Source organism: Castanea sativa, chromosome 6, assembly GCF_040712315.1.
Source record: "Castanea sativa cultivar Marrone di Chiusa Pesio chromosome 6, ASM4071231v1".
In the NCBI taxonomy this organism is placed as follows: Eukaryota; Viridiplantae; Streptophyta; class Magnoliopsida; order Fagales; family Fagaceae; genus Castanea; species Castanea sativa.
Genome location: NC_134018.1, coordinates 37,993,593 through 38,009,701, shown reverse-complemented (window position 1 = coordinate 38,009,701; position 16,109 = coordinate 37,993,593). Strand labels below are relative to the sequence as shown.

Below are 16,109 nucleotides of genomic sequence, written 5' to 3'. Positions count from 1 at the left end.
ATAAATTTTTTGAATAATATATGTGAAATTTAAACAGTTTAGTTGTATAGGAAAAAAAATTAAGAAAATATAATGCACAATAACATAATTTAGCAAAATATGGACTACCTAAAAAATGAATATATAATATCAATAAAAAAATCCAAATAATAAAATGAAGATATATTTTTTGGGATAGATAAATGAAAGATAATTTTAAAAATTATTTAATTTTTTGAGAGGAAAAATTATTTTCCATAGAATTTAAAAGAACAAATTATATATTATACCATAAATACAAAATAATTATCAATTCTCACGCATCGCGTGGGTTTACGTCTAGTTATTTTAAAAAGTAGAAGAATGAAAAAAAATTTTAAAGAGAAGAATAAAATTCAATTTAAGAATTTTGTTTGAGCAAGATTGATACGCACTCGATCGAGTGATAGGTGAGGGACTAGCAAGGATGAATGAACTTTTTGGCTGTCTTTTATGTCACTCGCTGAAGCAAACTCTTCAGTGAATGAGTTCAAAATAAAATAGAAAGTTTGCATGTTCCTTGCCTATCACTTGCTCATATAGGTCATTTCGTTGTTAAAACGTTGTTATAAAAATTACTAGCTGTTAGAGACAAACAAATTCATTTCCCTCATTTTTCTATAAAATTCTACAAAAATAAACTTTCTGTAAGTATTCTTTTTCATAATTATTTTCCTTTTTTTGATTTTTTAAAAGTAGGTAATACGTGTCAAGCTCTTAAGAAATGATCCGTAATAAATTCTTGTTTTAGAAGTTCTCTAATTGAACAATATTTTCCAGTTCAATAATCAAACATCACTGGACACATGAAGTTCAAACATCTGAGAACTCCTTTAAGGCACTAACAACATGAGATCATGCAACGCAATGTTGCTGATCAACTACTGTCACCAATACCAATGGTATGTGAATGCGCAGCAAGAAGTTGCTGATTACAAAGGCATCACAATCCCTTCCTCGTGGTGTCTTGCTTGAGTAGTAAGACATCAAACAGAGGATTTTATTAACGAATCCTGCAACATTTATCCAACGTGTAGTTGTTGATCACTAGTTTACTACTGCTCGAATTTGTAATTTAGGCGCAGTTTTATTGTTTTGTTGGCATGCCTTTGACAGAAGGCTTTAATTCTCCCTAAGCCATCTTCAAGAGCTGAAGGCTCAACTGCAAAAGTTATGCGCAACCAATTCTTCATCCCCAGGGCCACCCCTGAAAAAAGAGACTCGAGTACTACTATCGTCAATTGGCAGCATAATCAATTAGCACATACAACTGTGGATATTGTGTGAATGAGTGTATGTAAAATGAGTGAGAGAATATTTACTGAATTCCTAAACCCATCCCTGCATATCATTGCAATCTTAGCCAGCATTCTGTCTTCTAAATCATCTATGCTCATTGCACTACAATAGCCATCCCCCCCTCTCTCTTATCTTAGTTTTGCCAGGCTTTGGTTAGTAGATAGCTTATCTTACTATATATTGAACTTGCTTGGTTTTGTTGGATTAGTGGGGCTCCTTGGAGACCGAGTATTGAAAATTTTAGATGGGATGGAGATTGTGACTAATATTTTATCGTGTTTCAAATATGTGACGAATACTGGGAGACATGAAGTTCCAGGGCTGGAATGATAACAGAGACACCAACTTAACCCTATGGCGCCATCACCATCGATCCTAATAAGCATTTTATGTACCAAGTGTCTTGGAATACGTGTTTCATGGAGATTTTCTTCCAGCTAGGATAATGTGAATTTTGAAAAGCCGTGACTATGGGCTCAAGTGTCTAGGAATTTTACTTTTTTAATAAACATTTGGAGACACAATTGAATATAGAGTAACTGCAATATGTCCACGCTCCTGCAACAATACAATATAAATATAGAAACTAAAAAAATCAATATATACAGACATAGTGCAAGAAAGTGACCAATCCAACATGCATACTATTGTCTTGTAATGGCAGCATCTAGAGATTTCAAGAGGTAGGTAATCACTGTTACCTTGAAAGAGGTATCCACGATGCCACCATTAAGAATGCATTACAGAAGCTGTATTCCAGGTTTCGAGATGATTTTTTTTTTTTTTCAAATTTCATATTACTTTGTGAGATGATCTATTAGTAAGAGATACCCGCGCGCGTGCGCGGGGGGGGGGGGGGTGTGTCAAAGGGATTGATCCACATACATTTGGTAGCTAGGAAGCACAGCGGCACACCCACACCCGACATGCACGAAGGCACCATGTAGCTGTCGACACGACTGCACGAGCGTCTGTCATGATTTTTTTTTTTTTCCCGATTCCGATTCGGCTCTATCCGGGCCAATTTGGTCCGAAACAACCGCAAGATGTGTCCATTGTGATTTTTTTTTTTTGAATTCCGATTCGGCCTAATACGGGCCAATTCGGTCTGAAGAGTGTTGAAATAGCCCCGAATCGGTCCAATTCGGGCTGAAATAAGTGTTTTAAAAAAACACGGTAAAACACACCATTTGACTCTATTTTAAAGGGAGAAAAAACCTAAAATTGCATCTTAAACTCTCTCTGTTCTTTCTTTCTCACCACTCTTATTTTTGAATATCATGTAATAGTTATGTATTCAGTATTCACTTTATTATCTACTATTTTTCTTAAATCAGTATATGTTTACTATTACATGAAAAAATAAGCTTAGTAATATATAGAAATTATAAATAAAAATATATTTAATAATTTATTAGTAAATGTATCCTGCCACACTCACACCCTACTTTTTCAAAAATTGCCGAGTTGTTGCACTGCACCACACCTGCACCCGCACTCAAACCTAAATCCGCATCTGTGCTTCCTAGTTTAGTAGTGAAATGTCAAAACGTTAGAAGGCCCAAATACCTTAAATACCATACTAAGATTTACTTACTCTCCTTTTATTCATTTTATTTTGTTCCTTCTCATTATTTCTAGACTCCTAGTTCACCACGCCATGACTTCTAAGCCTAATGATTTTTTAATGCATGATATTAAGTACAAAGACCTTACCCCACCAGCCTACTACCCATATTTTCTCAACTAATGCATATGTATAAAAATTTACAAAGCGCGCAGCCAAACAGTCTATAAGGTCCTTTTTTTTCTTATTAGTGAACCAAGGCAAAAAAAAGACTGGAAATCTAAGCCTGTGCCTTGGGTTTTGTCCAGCTCAAGAAATCTTAAAGGCCCTGTTACATACCTGGTAAAACAATAACCGAATCCTCTTTAGCCAGCTTCAGACAGAAGTCCATATCATCAATTATGTCTTCCAATAATGATGAATTTAGCTTAACCCGTGATGAAATTCCTAGTAAATAAGATATTCAATACTTAATTTTAAGGCACCAAATTGTCCAAGATTTGATGTCCTTACCATCACAAACATAGATCCTTCAGGTTTGTTTGGGCAAGTAATGCAAGGGATCTCCATAATTCTATCATAACATATATGTGCAGCCTCCCTTAGGATGTCAATAACTTTTGAAAAGAAATCCTCACCTGTTTTTTCAAGGATCTGAGGAACCGCAGCCTGATACATAAACAACATTCTTATATTTTCAAGAGAAGACAAAAACAGATGGATGGTTATAGTATTTCATTATTACTATGTCAAAACTTTGAATTAAAAAAATAACTGTGAGAGAAAGGAGCATTAGTATGTGCAGATTTAGAAGAACATAAGCTACATACTGAAAAAGAAGCAATATGTCATTCTACTAGGACTCAAATATATAAAAAGTAGGGTCCGTTTGGATAGAGCTTATTGCTGAAAACTGAAAATTGAAAACTGAAAACACTGTAGCAAAATAATTTTTAAATGTGTGAATAGTGCTGTGGGACACATTCTTAATATTTTTTTTGAATAAAGTGCTTTGTGGGTCCCATGAACAGTATGTGAACAGTACAGATACAGTGCGTGAACAGTGAAATTGGTCTCCGCACAGTGAAATAACATGCATAAACAGTACCGGTTACTGTTCATGCACGTTGGAAGAAAAAAAAAAAAAAAGGCTACAAAACGCAGAATCTGAAAACGCGGCAACAATAATTTGTATCCAAACTAAGCTGTAGTATGTAAAAATAGTAATATATGCAAAAATTCAAAATATGAAAAAGTGATATAACGAAAATGGATAAATGTATAATCATCCTAAGTTTGATTGTACACCAAGAAGTTGGTTCTCAGTATCTTAAGGGACTCCAGAGGGATCACATTTTTAGTATGTTAAGGATGTGGAGTACAAGCTACGAGAGTTAGATTTTTAGTACATGTCCTATCGGGCCAATGAGGGTCAGGGTGACTAATTTACAAGCACACATAGTTTCACATCCCACAAGCACCCTTTAATTATCAGGATAAATTTTGGAAGTTTCCACGTAGATGAAGATTCACTTTTTACTTCAGGCCGAAGAGCTGTTCAACCAAACCACCAAGGAAATAATAAAACCCAAAGTTGGGTTTAGAGAAATTGGGCATTTTCATGTTATTTCTCTAGTCTTCAGTTACAGGAAATTTTTCTGTTGTCTTTCAGGTGAATTTACTCCAGCAAGAAATCAGGATAAAAATACAAATTAAGTTCTGAAAGTGCTTGAGAGAGGAAAAACTGTTGCATTCTTTCACTACGATTTTACAAACCTGAATGAATGTTGGTGGACCAGATGTCAAATTGAGACAGCCCATAATGCATTCTACAATCTGAGCGGAAAAGTAACAGATTTGAGAATGGTAAAATATGTCATGTTATTATTCATCCAATAAAATGTAATATAATCCAGAACCATTATTATAATTCTACTATATGTGTTTGCATTTTGCAGATGTTCAATTTTAATACAAAGAGAGCGAGAGGAAGAGATGACCTTAGATTTTTGAAGGATGCCATTAGGATCACTTGTCACAAGCCATCCTAGTCGCCAACCTGGTACAAGCCATCTCTTTGATATATACCCTAGTGTGATAACAGGCACGATTGATCCAAATGCTCCCATCGGCACAAATGGATTAGTTCCAAAAGAGAGATGGTGATAAACTTCATCCGCAACCACCAGAATGCCTAGCTTTCTTGCTGTCTCTGCAATCTAATACTCAGAAAATCAACCTAACATTAACGCTCTAATTACAAAAAGGTTTTTACTTAAGAAAACTCATGCTAATTACACAAACGAATGATGCATGAGCTCCAATGTCCAAACAATTAAATCCACCATTGTGTTTTAACATGCAGGTAAGTAACAATATCACATGAGAGTCTAGCAACATATACTTAAATTAATTGTATGTTGTTAAGCCATTAAAAACTTTATGTAATTCCTCTTATGAACTCATAGAGTCATAGACATTCTGATATTCTCAGAACAAATTGGGTCAAATGAAAAATCAGTTAGATGACGTCAGGAGGTAGAGTTGTGGGTTATGATTGGAATTGATGTTAAGAGTTAACTTTGCCTACTTAAGTTTATTAATTGTATGTATGCAAAAGGAAGTTTTAACATGCCTTCTCCAAATGTTGGTGTGTATAGACACTTCCACAAGGATTGCCAGGGTTTATGACAACCATGGCAACAGTATTCTCATCAGCAAGAGCTTCAACACCTTCAATGTCAACCTCCCAACCCTTTTCGGGAATGAGATCAAAATAACGGACTTCAAGATTGTTAGATGAGGCAAGAGCACCATAGGATGGGAAGCATGGTCTTGGAAGCAGAATGTTGGCACCTGGGCAAGCAAGGACCATCAGTGTTACTTCAATTGCCTGGATGCAGCCAACTGTGAGAAAAACGTCATCTGGCGATAACGTGTATGGAAGATCACGAGACAGATAATCTGCGATAGCTCTGCTACAATTCAAGCATTAAATTAAATTAGATTAACGTTGAATACATGACACAATGCAAATACACATCCTTTGTTTATCTTTTTTCAATAGACTTATAGCATTAGTATGAAAGTTTGAAAATGGCCAATACATTTTCCATTGAATTGAGTGAGCATGATCATCTTGTTGATGGTTGTACAAAAGAAGCTAACCATTAACATTGTCTAAATACAATGTATACACTGCAATAGGGATTTTTTATGAATGCTGATCCGATTGTAATAGACAACATGGATCCAGATGTTAATGGATTATTGCTCACTTTCAATAACTGTTCAATACTTGCATTAACATACTTTCAATAATGGAGCACTAATGCACGTGATAATTTTCTTATTTTAAAAAAAAATCAATATTTAATAAAATTTACTCATATTTTGTTTTCAAAAAATTTAACAAGTTCTTCTTTTCATTCTACCCATTCTCTGTTTCCCTCTCTCTGCACAAAGTTAGTACATCAACTTTGGAATGAATTTCCTCTCACCTTCAGAGTCCCAAAAACATGGTTCAACATGGCTTTTCCCAAATTAAACGTACTAGATGAAAACTTGCAATTATAAGTCCCATTTGGTTGTTGTGAAAATTGAGTAAATCATAAAGAAAATTACCTTTCATTTCATTTCATAAACTTTCTCCACAATCAAACAGAAAAACTTTACTACTTTAACTCAAAAAAATAGCCCTAGAATTAAACCAGGTCCCATTACCACCAAAACAACTCAAATTCAAAAAATCGAACACAGAGCCAAAATGCACTAAAATATCCCATTTAAAAATTTTTTTGACAAACAACTTATGAGTGACACATTCAGATATGAGCATTGTTTATTACACACTGCGTATCTATATCTTACTAAAAGCTGAAACGTAGTGTTTAATGTTACTGCTTTCACGTTGCGCCACATCAGCTGCCACGTTATTTTTAATAAAATATAATTTGTCCTACAATTTTAAAATGGTTTTTACAATTTTCAGCCCTATAAATGCATCCCACTACTTATTTATTTACTTCCACTATCACCCTATAATAAATTTGTATAATTAATCCAGCTCACCTCTTATTTATTTAGTTCCACTATCAAACCCAACGCAAAGCCTTTTCAGTTCAGCTTTAAAGTTTTGCGTGAGCCTTTTCAACTTTATAAATAAAAAAATAAAAAAAACGTTGAAGCCTTTCAAGCTTTAGGGTTTTTTTTTTTCTTTCCAATTTTTCAATAATTGTTTTTAACATTTATTTTTTTTAATATTTAAACTTTTCGAACCTTTCTCTCTCCCTTACCATTTCATCTCCCTACTACTTTTTCAATTTTTCTCTCTCCCTTACCTTTTCATCTCCCACTACCCTCTACATTAATATCATTCTTTCTCTTTTCCTTCATCTTCTTTTATTTTTGTCTCTTCTTATTCACACCTTCTTACTATAAATTTGTCACTATCTCTTTTATTTTATGCATAGTTTTCCCTTACAAAAAAAAAAAAAAAAAAAAGGTTCTCTCTCTCTCTCTCTCTCAATTTTTTGGTGGATTTTTTTTTTCTTGCATCTCTACTTTAGGTTGATAATTTTTTATATTCTTTAAAACTCTATTTTGAGTTAATGCGATTTAGTTTTGTTTTTTAAATTGTTGTTGTTTTTGTTTTTGTTTTTGTTTTTGTTTTTGTTTTTCTCTTTGATTGTTAAATGTTATCCTATTGCATTTTAAATAGTTAAATATAGCATATAAAAATATAATATTAGTCTATTACATAGCATGATTTGGATAATTTGGTATTTATTCTGTTACATAGCATGATTTTTTATAGTGCTCAATTTAGATGTTAAACTATGAGGCTTTACTAATTTTTGTTTATTTTCTAACCCTTTGTGGTGGACAAAGTACTCTTAATAGTTATGTTAGAAGTACTCTATAATGTCATTCATTTAAAGAAAAGCAAAGGTTAGCCAAATGAAAATAATCGGATAGGTGACAAATTTTAACTTTTGCAATTTTATTTTAATTATTATTATTTTATAACAATGCATGTATAGAAATTTAATTCTTAGATTTTGCTAATATTTGTTTATTTGATAATATGTTTTGGGTGGTCGAAATTATAATTTCTACAAAGAAAATAACCTTAATAGATTATCAAAAACAAAATTTTATCCTAATATTGGTTCAATTAATCATTGTTAAGTTTTATTAATTTTTTTAGTTTACATTTTTTTTTGGATTGTTTCTATATTACATTTATGATTGTTCTTATAATAAATAAAAATATAATTACGAAATACATTACTCATTATTAGATTAATTTAAATTGTAAAAAAATAAAAATAAAACAACCTTAAAAATAATTATCACACGCAACGCGCGGGTTCGCGGCTTGTGTTTTTATAAACTGAAAACGTCAGCATGTTTTCAGTTTTTTTTTTTTTCTTTTTTAGAGAGTTTCAATTTATGATGTCTGCTTTTGATGAAAACTCTTTTTTGGTGTAAGCGAAGATTGAATCCAGATCTTTTATTCAACCATAAAAAACTTTACCAACTAAGCTAATTGGAACCTACACGTTTTTAGTTTATAAAAACATAACTGTGTCTGTGTGTAATAGCTATTATCCCTAGACCTCAGAATCTAAACCCATATTAGTGTGTTGAATGCAAATCTATGGAATTATGGGATGGCAAAAGGTCAAAAACAACCTGCGTGAATGACCCACCCATACTCCACTCCACCCACACAGATTTTGCACCCGGAGAGAAGATGAGGAAGAGACAGCATCATCCGACCTGAACTCATCCCATTGTCATTCCTCCTATCAAAATGGGAAGAGAAACTTATTAGAATGACCCATACTTGAATTTGACCTAATCTAACTCAAGCCGGTTGAAATAAGACCAATCTCCTTGCCCTATGGTAAAAATTAGAATTTTTCCAAATTTAAAACAACTACAACTAGGGCACTAAACCGTCCGACCTTTTTCAAGTATTAAATATTTGAACTCAGCTCAACAACAAAAGTAAAATGTACTTTCAAACTTCACTTAAACTCAAACCAAGCTTATAAACAATGTTCAAACTCAATCCAAAGCATGATTTCAATTATATCACATTTTACATTGAAATTGTGTTTTGAAAACACGATTCCAATACAAAATTTGAATTTTCAATACTTTTCAAATTTCATTTTCAAAAAGAGACTATCCAGCAAAATAATTTCGCCATAGCACTATTTTTAATAATTATAAATAAAAATAATATTATGTTTTTATAAAAAAATCCAATCTCACAGAGTCACAATATCCTCAATAATAATGTCCATTAGATCCTTACTCCCAACTTGATGTTGAAAAAAAAAAAGAATGAAATAGACAATTGGACTCTTTACTATAAATAGAAAACAAATCAATATTAATTGATGATAACACTTAGTGTTTTAATGAACTCGTAGCAAAGTTGCCCCCTAACAATGGAAATGGACTTGTTCTTGTGATAAAAGGCCATCATCAGAAATTGACACTATAGTTTGAAACTTGCTAAAAAAATCAATGGAAATGGGCTTCAATATTCCTCTAATTAATTTTTTGTTCTGTTAATAGTGTTTTATATAATTAAAAATAAAACGTTTACTTAAAGAGAAATGACTAGGTATATAAAAGGGCACGTTTTTCTCACGAAATTTCAATTATCTTGATATGACGTTTTCCTAGATCTTACAAAATTAAATCTGTCCAAACATGAACAGGAAAAATCAAGAAGTATGGATAATAAGAATATTAACCTGTTCCTCAAAAAAAAGAAAAGAATATTAACCTGTTTTAATCTAATATGTTTATGACTCGGACTCAATTTTGACCAGATCAGACCAATTGAACAGGTAGTAAACCCAAGCTGACCTATTTATCAAGCTTTTATTATAACTGTATAACCTTTTTTTTTATCGACACATTTTTTATGTATGTTTGAAAACTAAAGCTATATTAAATTTTCTATATAAAAAGTGCTAATGACATTTTACTCGTCAACTTGAGTAATTCTCAAATATAATTATTTTTAATGTCGGATCTAACACTAACATTTAGTTTTTTTTGTAAGTTGATTATATATTTTCTTTTTAATTATTTTCTTTTTTCTTTCTTTACCTAAGCTATATTTTATTCTTATAATTGTATGTATTGTATGAGTTTAAATTAATTTTTTTTTAATTTTAACTTTTTAGCTTATTGCCTATATACAACTTTTTCAAAGCTTTGATTTTTTTTAAGTACGACCATAATTTTACTATCTTTCAACAACCAAAAAAAAAAAAAATCTAAAACAAACTGATTTTACTTTATTTCAAGCTTCATCTATAACATGTATACATAATTTATTTTTCCTTTTTTTTTTTGGAAATTAGACTAGTAAACTACTAGAATTAGTTAGTCAATTACAATTAAACTTAAGGATTTATGTAATTTTTATCTTTATTAAGAATTTTTTTTGTTCTATTATTTGTATTTAAAGAAATACAAAAATAAAGGTTCAAAGGTTTAAAAAAATTTATGGATAATTCCTGCTTGATCTGACCCATCAAAGATAGGATATTACATCCCATTTTAGTCCAATTATGTTTTGACCGAAACGCAATCAATGTCTACCTTTCTCGTTGCACATCACAGTTTTGCTTGCACATATGTCAGACTGTGAGAGTTTGCAAACACAAAGACTACAAGTGCAAAACTAATCAACGCGTTGCGCGGCTTAGTAGTAAGGGCTTCGACCAACAAGCCTTTGAGCATGGTTCAAGTTCCCTCACTAGTAATATACTTATATACTGCAGCTCCTTATATCTTATTTACAAGTTGTTTACTGAACTCATAATATGGAGTCTCAACGCAGGAGTGATTATAGTAACGCCTAAGTAAGAAAGTCTCATCGATCATCCCCTCTAACCATTTTTAGTTTACCACAAAAAAAAAAAAACTACAAACCACTCGTGACTCGTTGATCATTCACGTTACTGTCCCTACCAGTTGCTGCTAGACAGTGAAACGGGCAACAATATGAAAGTCAAAGAAATGCAATCATAGTAAAAACTAAAAAGAAATAGAAAGTGAACTAAACTACCGAAAAAGGAAAGGAAAATATGAAATTCATCAGAGTACATGGTTCTAATCTAAATCTACCTGAAAAAAGACAAAATAAAATAATAGTAGTATGTAGTATGTAGTAGTATTTACCTCCTTGTGGGAAGGAGTCCAGGCTTTGGTGAATAATAATTAAATTCAGCGGAGCGGACAGCGTCAACAATGGCATCTTCGGCAATGGTGGTGGTCCGAAAGCATGGGAAAAGCGAGGGGTCGCCATGGCCGAGAGGCACAGTTGACCTGGGATCATCTTTGTCAACATTTCTTCTTATATTCAAGAGAACACCATGAACGGTGGTGGTTCCCGACGTTGCTTTCAGCTTTCCGTCCCCCAAAATATTCCATCTTTCTGCCCCGTTTTCCATTTCTTGGTAGTTGGTTGGGTGTAAACTGAGTGAGTCATATATATACATGTATATTGCTTTGACTTCGATGCTGTCGGCTTGTCAATCGCAACTACATATATGCACAGCCCAAAAACAGGAGAGTGGGGCTGGCAGGGCAGGCTGGGAACGTTTATATAATAGGCAACTAGGTACCCTGTGATCTGATAACGGATGCTTGAATTGGAAGCAAGCAACCTTTCTTTCTCAGTTTTTAAAATGAATTAATACGACAATAAAAAATTAAAAAAATTATATATATATATATATATATATATTATTGGGGCAAAACACAATGTGAGTCCAGCCCACATGCCTTGTCAAAGCTCATTTATGAGCTTTGTCCAAAAAGTCTTCAAAACTAGGTTTCATTTATTGAGGAGTGATCAAAGTATGGGAGAGATCTGACTTCTCTTAATGAGAAATAATGCAAGGCGTGTGGGACACGCTGAAGGAAAAGAAAAGTAAAGAAGGAAAAAGAAAATAAGGCCGTTCGGCCTTGTGGGAAGCTGAAGCAGAGAGCTGTTTTAAGCAGGCCATTCGGCCATGGAGAGAAAATCATAAGTGAGAGCTTCGAGAGGTGCAATCCAAAAAGATAGAAGAAAACACAGCAAGTGTGAGAGAGTGAAAAAGAAAAAGGAAACATTTTTTCTTAATTCAAGTTACACACATAAAGAAGATAAATTGGTAGAGTTTTATGAAGTTTTTGAGTACTGATACAACTATGGAGAGTTGGAGTATTTAAAGGAAGATTTTGCTATTGATTTTATGGTAAGATTGTATTTATTCCTTAAGATTTATTTGTTATATACCTAACTTATTGTAAACTTGATAGTTGTAATTTCCATTTCATAATAGATAATTTTTCGAAACTACCCTTGATTTTTTCATCTACGTTAGAAGATTTTTCATGTAAGATTTGGTGTTCTTGTATGGTTGTGTTTATGTGGTGCTTGCTAAAATATTTTTTGTTTCCATAATATTACTATTACTTGGAAACCCTATAAACTCATCATATATTTTTACATTGAGTACGAATTTTGAAAATCTAACCGTTAGATTACATGTTCTTATTACATTCTTAATTCTTACAAAATTTCAAGAACATCAAAGATCAATTGCTATGTCATCAAATAAATGTTATAATTTCAAGTTTTTGTGATCTAAAGTTGTATATAAAAAATAAGTTAATTGATTAAATAGTAAATAACATCCAATTTGAACGAAATTTGATAACTATGTTAAGAACATAAGGAACATGAAGTTCAACGGTTAGATTTTCAAAATTCACACAAAAAAAAAATAATATATGAGAAGTTTAAAGAGTTTCTCTCCAAACTAGTTTGGAGAGAAACTTTGTTCTTAATTTTAATTCCCACATAGACACAGAGGGAATTAGGATTTTTTCCGAACATATATATATATATATATATGTGTGTGTGTGTGTGTGTGTTTTTTTTTTTTTTTTTACGTGATTGAGTGACATTCACGTTTGCTGCCTGGCTTTTTTTTTTTTTTTTTCCCCTTTTTAATAGTAGGGGTGTGCAAAAAACCGACGAACCGAAAAAACCACTGCAAACCGACTGAATCGATGCAAAATTTTCGGTTCGGTTTGGTTTCGATTTTTTATATAATAAAACTGAAAATTTCGGTTCGGTTGTCGGTGGCAAATTTTAATGCACCGAACCGAACCGATATATATATATATATATATATATATATATATATATATATATATATATATATGTAACATTAAGTCACGTTGGAGTTCATAACTTGGTGGTATTCTGTGGCTTTAATAACCAAGCGTTCCCTGATTCAAGCCCTCGCCCATATGTTTTTGAGTTTTTTTATTTTTTAAAACCATTAAAACTTAAAACCCTAACTCTTATATTTATAAGCTCTCACCCTCTTACCCTTTTCTTTCCAGCCGCCATCTCCCTCATCTGAGTCTCCCTCACGCCTCCATCTCCCTCACGCCTCATTCCTCCATCTCCCTCACGCATCACGCCTCCATCTCCCTCATCAATCATCTCCCTCACGCCTCATTCCTCCATCTCCCTCATCTCCCTCACGCATCACGCCTCCATCTCCCTCACGCCTCCATCTCCTTCATCACCCTCACGCCTCACGCCTTTGCTACCGCCTCCACATGCCGGCCTTCACACGCCGGCCTCCCCACCCGGCTTGATCTTTTCATTCTCACGATGACCTTCTCTAGTCTCTTTTTAATTTCTTGATAACCCTCTCTCTTTTTTGTATTTTGGGTTTTGTTTAATACTGAATCAATGCTATTTTTTGTGAATATGATGTTGAGCTGTTATTTTCTTATTGAAAAAATGTGATGTTGAGTTGTTTTTTTCTTTTTGTGACTGTGAATCTGTGATGTTGACTGAAACCGAACACCGACCGAAAAAATAAAACAAACCGAAACCGACAGTGTTTCAACTATTTCGGTCGGTTTCGGTTGACAACTTTGGAAACCGAAAATTTCGGTTTCAGTTGGCCAGTTAAAAAAAAAACCGACCATAACCGAACCGAAACACCCCTATTTAATAGAATCATCTGCAACTCTTTTCGAGAATAGAAACGTCTGCAACTTGATTTTGAAGAAGAAAAAATAGTGCCAGGATTTGTATTATATTATAATATAATATACTTCAAGAATATTGTGCTGTTTTAAACTTCTTTTTTAAAACCATTTAATGACCAACTCAGTCTTCTCCTTCACTTGTTAAACCAATTAATGAACTTGTGCCTGATTTTCTTTATTTTTTAAACCATTTTTTAAATTGTGGCGTTTAGACTTCTTTTTTTTTATACTTAACTCAATTATTATGGTTTTTGAGTGGAGGAGTTGTAGTGTGCCATTGTATTAGAACATTTTTCCTTCTCCTTGTGTGTGTTTGTTTCTCCCAAAAAAAAAAAAAAAACTTAGTCTCCTCCTTCAAGTGAAATGGTGTCGTTCTACTGTGTAAGATATTTTTGCCTCTTTAAAAGCACAATGCACATAACCGAACTAACCACACTAAACTGATGGAATGCACCATACCTTATGTTGACCAGTTTTTTCCTTCTATAGGAGAGGTGCGGTTACTTAGAGCATCCGTAGTAGATGTGCTAAATGTGCCAAATGCCAAATATTTGGCACATTTAGTACATCAAACATAAAAAATCCCTTTTATCAGATGTGCTATATGTTGCAAATTTTTGCAACATTGAATAGTACCGTGGCAATTTGCCACGGTACGGACGAGCCATGGCAAAAATATTTGCTCTTATTTTATTCCGTTTTCTCTCTCTCATCACAGATATCTCTGTCTTCTCATCTCCGTCTTCTCTCTCATCTCTGTCTTCTCTCTTCGTCTTCCACAGCAAGCCGATCACCAAAGCCCACCACTCGACGCCGCCAACCATCTATTCCGCTTCGGGTTCTTTCTTTTTTTTTTCCTTTTTTTTTTTTCCGTTCACGTTTTTTGGCTGTGGTTTGATGGGTGGGTTGGGCAATTGGTGGGTTCGGATGGGCAGATCGGTGGTGGGTGGGTTCGAATTGTGGGTTATGGCGGTGGGTGGGTTCGGATTGTGGGTTATGGCAGTGGGTGGGTTGAGTTTCATGGGTTGTGGGTTGTGGCGATGGGTGGGTTCGGATGGGTAGATCGGTGGTGGATGGGTTCGGGTTGTGGGTTATGGCGGTGGGTGGGTTGAGTTTCATGGGTTGTGGGTTATGGCGAATCGGTGGTGGCAAGTCGGTTGTGATTGTGGCTGTGTGTTTTTTTTTGTGGTTGTGTGATGGCGAATCGGTTGTGATTGTGGCTGTGGGTTATGGCAAATCGGTTGTGATTTTGGTGGTTGTGTTTTTTTTTTTTGGTGATTGTGGCCGCAACAATTTTTGGTTGTTGTTGTAGTTGTTGTTGGTGTTGTTGTAGTTGCTGTTGTTGCCTTGTTGGTGTTGTTGATGAGGATGATGGGAGAGGAATTTAGTATATTATTTTAATGTGATGTAAATATTATTTTAATGTATAGAATGGAAGAATAAAACATCTGATAAATAGGGTGTTGTAAAATGATGTGGTAAAATAATAAAGTAAGGTTTTGGTGTTGTAAAATGACATTTTTTTTTGCAACATCTGCTACGGATGCTCTTATGGGCGAAAACCTTATAGGTGTATTGCAAAAAACTCCTCCAAAACCGAATCAATCGAACCGCGTACGGGCCTTATTATATACATATAGAGGAGAGAGTTAACATGAAAGATAAGTAGTTAATGAAATGTTTAGTCTTACATTGAAAATAAGGAAAATAAGATACTCTTTTATTCTTTTTTATTGTGATAATTAATTGGTTAATATATATTGAAACATATATTAGACTAAATACGTGCACAATGGATAATCAATTTTGTTACAACAATATTAAATAGACTTGCTCTTGGAGTGGATTAAGTTAACTAGCAAGTAAATCGTGTGTTTAAAACACAATTTCAATTATAAACTTAAAATGTAATATATCAGGACATCACTATTAAAAATAGAAGAAATGGAGATTGGTTTTTGTAAAAATAAAATTGAGTTTAACAATCTTGCTCAAAGTGAGTGTTAAATGAACTTTCTATTTGACTTTTTAAGTCATTCACTTAAGTGAACTCTTTAAGTGAAATGACTTATTGGTGTTACTTCAACAATATATAAATAAGTGTTTAAATTATCTTTTATGATTA

General features: G+C 33.3%; 1 pseudogene; it reads right to left on the bottom strand.

Annotated features, from left to right (window-relative positions):
• Window positions 1-770: 770 nt before the first annotated feature.
• LOC142641524 (nicotianamine aminotransferase 1-like) lies at window positions 771-11,371 on the bottom strand (annotated as a pseudogene).
• Window positions 11,372-16,109: the final 4,738 nt, after the last annotated feature.